The 6,262-nt window shown below is 46.3% G+C and overlaps 1 pseudogene; it reads right to left on the bottom strand.

The window, feature by feature from the left end:
- Positions 1-1,800: 1,800 nt before the first annotated feature.
- On the bottom strand, positions 1,801-2,387 carry LOC144218035 (large ribosomal subunit protein uL22 pseudogene; annotated as a pseudogene).
- Positions 2,388-6,262: the final 3,875 nt, after the last annotated feature.

The following is a 6,262-nucleotide window of genomic DNA, read 5'->3' as shown; positions in this document are numbered from 1 at the left end:
TGCTCAGTAAGCCCACTTGCTGATCTGAAACACAATGGAAATGAATTTGAGAAGCAGCATCCCAAGGCAGATTTCTCCATCTCTACCCGCTCAGGGCCCCAGGCTTGGGAGAGTAAGGCTCCTAGCTGGGTGGTGATCAAGGGCGTGTGGAGTTCCTTTGAAGCCAGGGAGACCTAGACTCCACAGCCCCTAGTAGTTACGAGCCGTGTGGCATTCGACACGATACCTAACCTTTTGGATCTTTAGTTTCCTTAGTCCTGAAATGGGGCTAATAATATATACTTTACTGAGTGTTGTAAGAGCATGAAACAAGAGAGATGTGGTGAGATTGTGAACACGCAGATGGTTTTCGTACCTCTTCCTCAATCTCTCCCTGTAAACAGTGCTCTTTATCTGTCTGGAGACTTTTTTGAAAAGGAATCCCTCTTGGTCCTCTTGAGAAGGATGTCATTACCAACGTCTTGGAGGTTCATTAGAACCAAAGCTCTGGATTTATTCCGTCATCAAATCCTTCTATGAGGACAGGAGGTAATTACAGACAAAAGAGAGAAAAGTGAAGGACTAGAGGGTGAGGGAGAGTGTGAGAGGGGAAGGAAAGAGTCTCTTCCTTCCAAAGAAAATCTTAAGACCGGACACAGAGGAAGTGAAGGATGAAGAAGGGTGAAGAGAAAGAGCTCAATGCTGATTCTAGAGGAAAGTTCCAGAAGAACTTTCCTTTCCTGGAAGAGTGGAAAGGGTCCATGGGGCATAGAGCTCCCAGAACAGTCTGATAGGGTGCTCAGAGCCACAGGTGAGCCCAGCGCCCCTCACTTGTCTCAGTCCCTGTCAAGCCCTATCCCCAGGGAGACCTTAACGTTGTCCCCACCCAGCATCTCATCCAATGACCACCTGGGCAGGTGAGGCCATTCCAGGACACATCGCCTTGCTGCTTCGTGTTATCCCGTCATCCAATAAATAATATCTGAATACCTGCTAAGTGCCGGGCACTGTTCTGACACTGGGCATTCAGCAGTCAAAGCAACACAGTTCCTTCTGTCCTGGAACTCATCTTCCCCGCGTGGTGGGAGGGAGACTAAAAAATCTCAAATAAATGACAATTCCCCTGTGCCATTTGCTTCATCATCAACAGTGTGCTCTTTACACTTTGGGCAGGGCTTTTCCTGCTGAAGCCCACAGACAGAGTTCAGGGGAGTTCACGAACTTGGATGAAGGAGAAAAAATGACATCTTTATTTTCATTGCCTCTAACAGAATTTACCATTTCCTTTAAGCGCACACGTAGACGACTGTAGACGTTTCTGTGACTTTGCAACTAGTAGAAATTACAGATATTTGCAGTTTACATCAGTACTATTGCAGGTGTTTTGAAACATCATGTATGCTCATCACTGCTCCGCTAATCCTGGCAGTTTTGAGACCCCCCCCACCCCCCACCAGACTTTAATACTTAACACATTCATAAGGAAACCCATGTGTTATTATATTACGTGTACCTGATTTTCAGTTTTGCTGACTGTATTCAATGTAACTGGTTTTCTGCATTTACAAGCATGACTTGTAAAGGTCAGTGTGGGAAGGGATTCCTGGGTTTTACTAGCTCACCAGAGAGGTCCGAGGCACAGAAAGGATTAAGAACCTCTGCTCTAGGGCCTGCTGTTCCTTAACATTTGAAGGGCCCTTATCAGGAATCCACACCTTCCAGTTAGCCCCTGTGAACAGTTCCAGTTAGGCATACACACCCTATAGGTCTTTTTCTTTTTTAACATTTTTTTTTTTTCTGTTTTTACTTTTATTTGCACGTACTTTATGCAGAATTTACTCCCGGGCCATAAGTTTTTGTTTCTTCAGTTTCTTCTGGGATATCTTTTTCTTCTGTGCAACTTCCTCTTCTGGTTTAGGAACAATCTGCTCTTTTTCAGTGAGGATCATCTCAATGTGGCAGGGAGAGCTCATGTATGGGTTAATCCGACCATGAGCCTTGTAAGTTCTACGCCGCATCTTGGGGGCTTTGTTCACCTGGATGTGCTCGATGACCAGAGAATCTACATCCACACCCTTAAGTTCAGCATTACTCTCTGCATTTTTAAGCATGTGCAGTAAAAATTCAGCACTCTTTTTGGGCCACCGACCCTGTGTCCAGCCCCACTGTTTGGCCTGGGCACACCTACCAACTCCAGCATTGTAGCGTCGGAATGGAACACATTGCTTCTGCAAAGTGACATCTTTAAGATACTTGGTGGCTTTTCGGATATGCATACCCTTGATGGCCTGGGCAGTTTCACGTGTGTTCTTAAAGTGAACACGAAGATTTGAACCTCTTGATTTGCATGATTTTGTCGGGTTTTCTGGGTCAAGTGAATAGCGAACCATTTTCAGAGATCACCTCAGGCCACTCACAGGAAGAGGAAGAGCCTTTCTTTTTTAACTTTTAAATTTTATTTAAATCCAAGTTACTCAACATATAGCGTAGCGATTGTTTCAGGAGTAGAACCCAGTGATTCCTCATGTACATAGAACACCCAGTGCTCATCCCAGTGAGTGCGCAGCACCCATTTAGCCCCTTACTCCACCCAACACCACTCGAGCAGCTCTCAGTTTGTTCTCTGTATTTAACAGTCTCTTATGGTTTGCCTCCCTCTCTGTTTTTATTCTTGTTTTTCCTTCTCTTCTTCTATGCTCATCTGTTTGGTTTTTTTTTTCCGAGCCAGCTCTCTCAATCTAGCTATTTTGATCAGTGCTAGAAGGTTTATAAATTAGCATCTGCAATATGAAAAGCCATTTTTCATGGGTGCAGTAGTGGTGTTCAATAGATGTAGAAAGAATGCAAATACTGCCAGACATGCAGGAACCTGTTTGAAGAGGAATATAAGAACGTAGTGAACCCGGAGGCCTAACCCCTCTGAGGTGGGACACGTGACCTCAGACTCCCATTTGATCTTGTGTTGGGAGACTTAGAAGACATTCCAAGAGCATAGTTAAGCCATCAGACTGTCTTGTCTGGAATATTATCTCACTGACCTCCAGCCGAAGCTTTGTCCCGCCGAAGCTTTGTGTAGAAGGACCTGGGGAACCGAGGGTGAGGCTTCCACAAGTCTACATGACAACGTTGTATGACTGTTTGTGCTTGCTTGCTACGGTATCTGTACAAGTGCAGAATTCCTCAAGACCGACTTCCCTTGTACCATGCTACCCGGAAGTAAGGTGGTAGAAAGGAGACTATGGAGAGAAATGGAGACCACCCAAATGAGAACACACACTACTTAGAGAACCCAAGCTATACGAGGACACAAGTGGTTAGCCACCACCACTTGCATTAGGCAGAGAGAGACACAGAGGAGTGGGAAGGTGTTACGTGGGCAAAGGGAAGGTTTTGGGTATGCCCTGATTGCTGGTTGTTGGTATGAGGAGGTTAGAGATGGGCTAACTAGGAGTAGAGGATCTCATGTGATTGTTTGCAGAGCACTTTTGGCATTCTCTGGTTGGTCCTGAGTTGGAAGTGAGGACCAAAATAGGACCAAAATGGGAAGTTGGCAGTCATTGACCAAGCCCTGATCTTTCTGAACTTGTTGCTGCAGAGGCTGTGGTTTGGCTTCCTGGACTAGTAGCTACAGAGGGTGTGGAACAGAGCTGTATTGTCATATATGGTCTGGTCACTGTGCATTGGCTCTTCCATCCGTCAGGGCCCTTAGAGCTCACCCACCTCTAGCAGTGACATACAGGGATGTCTGCCAAAACCAACCTCATGACTATGAACGGCCCATTCTTAGGTCTGTTGACAGCAGGTACATAGGCACACTGGCATCTTCAGCCCAGTAATGGTCTTGAATACCTGATAGGGTAATGTTGAGCCAAGACCTCATATTTTTACCTGGAACAGCCATAGTACATATTGAGCTGATGTTCTGATGTGGTTAATGATATCTAATTCATTGGTAAAGCTCTGAACACAGTCCCTGACACTAAGTACTCAAGAAAATAGAGCTTCTCTCTCTCTCTCTTTCTCTTTGAAGAAGAAGTAGCATTTTGCAAAGGAGTTAGGATCTATGCCAACACATCTCAACCAGGAGCTCCCCAGGGAACATTTGACAGTGAATGGAGACATTTTTTGATCATCACAATGGGGGAAAAGATGCTATTAGCATCTAGTGGGTAGAGACCAGGGTTGCTGCCAGACATCCTTCAATACACAGGACAGCTCCACAGCAAAGAATCATACAGTCCCCAAGTCAGTCATGCCGAGATTGCCTGTCCATGGAGAAAAACGGAGCAAGTGTGGCTAACAGAGGGGTGTGCTGGTGGCAGGATAGCATAGCTATCAAAGAGAGGGGACTCTGCATTGAGAAGGTGGCCTGGACCCCACACTCGCCACTTCCTAGAGACTCCAGACAAGTTGCTTAACTTCTTTATTAGTGGTATCTCCCTGATAGGATTTCTTGTGAACTGACCTAAGCCAATTTCATCCCCTACACTTCTTAGGTTCCTTTAGGCACATACTAGCAACCTAAGGAGGTTGAGGTAAGGAAGAGCTGGCCAGCTCTTTCTCCTCAAGCCAGTCATCCAGATAAAAAGAAAGGAAATTTCAAAATTCTGCCATGGAAGAAGACATTTGTGAGCAAGCCAACCGAGAAATACTTCTAGTACCTGTCTCTAAGGCCCATGAGGTCCCAGCTTTCAGTCCCTTAATGCTGCACCCTGCTTTCCTCCAAGGCAGATACATAGTGAGGAAGAGGCAGGATTCTATTAATGTTAATCAGACACCAGAGTCTTCCTCCTTGCTCATGGCTAGAAACCAGACAGATCAGGGCTTTAGTAGCTCTTCTGAGTTATTTCTAAAAATTCAGGCAGGAGGTTTCTCTGAATCTTTAGACTCAACTTATGCTAGGGTAGAGAACATTTCTAAAATATTTTATCCAGCCCAAATATCTTGCAGATCTGCCTGTGTTAGCTTAACTGCAAGTGATCTCTCTCTCTCTCTCTCTCACACACACACACAAATACATTGTCTAGTTTAAAGTAAGTTACCAACAATGTAAGAGAACTCAGAGATAACACACGTACAGACATTTAGCACTCTTTCTGGAACATTAGTAAATATACAATATATGTTTGATATTAATGTAATCATTTTTAATTTTTTAAGTTCATTTATTAATTTTGAGAGAGAGAGAGAGTGCTAGTAGGGGAGGGGCAGAGAGAAAGGGAGAGAGAGAGAGAGAGAGAGAGAGAGAATCCCAAGCAGATTCCATATCGTCAGTGCAGAACCAGACGTGGGAATTGAACTCATGAACTGTGAGATCACGACCTGAGCTTAACCTACTAAGCCACCCAGGCACCCCTTTAAGTATCATTTTAAAAGCCCCTCCTCCAGCTCCTTGAAGAAAGGGAGGAGAGTTTTACTATCTGAGAGTAATGTAGGAAAGAAAGGCTGTGGCATTTTTTGAGCAGCTACCATGAAGCTACCCACTTCACACGCTTGGTGGCATTTAACTGGCATACCTACCTGGCCAGGTGGCTTGATCATCACCAGTCCCCATATGAGGAAGCTGAAACTCAGATGGCACAGGCACCTCGCCCACACAGCCAGTAGGTGCCAGAGCCAAGCCCGAAACTCTCTCGGATGGGAAAGTCTGTAGTAGCCTCTGCCGCCTCCCCACAGTTGTGCTGTGAACTCCCAGCGAGGGAGATATTCAGACCCAGAAGTATCAGGAAGATAAAGCCAGAGGAGTAGGAGGCAAGTGGGAATTACACAGAATCACTGCTGGAGGCTGCCAGCCAAGATTTCCACGGGAGACCGGGGGACGTGGTCTAATGGATGGAGAGCTAACAGAGTATTTGCTTCCTCAAGGCTGTCATTGGGTGGGTTCTCCCAGAAGCAGAATTTGAACCAAAGATTTGGTACAAGTCACAAAACAGTAGGGGCAGGCAGTAGGCTGAGGGCGGCGGGGGGCAGGCTTGTGTACAACCACAGCACTCGGCCTTGGCTCTCAGGCAGCCCTTAAGCTCTTCAGGCTATGCTGACTCTTCACTTGGCCCTGGAGCGACTGCTTCCATGCACTTGGGCAGTCCTCTGAAGGCACACAGAGGCTGAGGGACCAACACACAGCAAGGAAAAGGAGACCCAGTGGCTCTGGGCAGGGCACCAGCAGAGTGGCGGTCATTGCCAAGATCCCAAGGGGTTTATCCTTCGGCATCCAGTAAAATCCAAGTCCTCCCCCCGGCCCGGCTGGCCTCCTGGCTGACCCTGCCTACACGTGTAACTCATT

The sequence above is a fragment of the Crocuta crocuta genome, unplaced genomic scaffold, assembly GCF_008692635.1.
Source record: "Crocuta crocuta isolate KB4526 unplaced genomic scaffold, BGI_CrCroc_1.0 scaffold427, whole genome shotgun sequence".
NCBI classification, from domain to species: Eukaryota; Metazoa; Chordata; class Mammalia; order Carnivora; family Hyaenidae; genus Crocuta; species Crocuta crocuta.
This window is presented reverse-complemented; position numbering and strand designations above follow the sequence as displayed.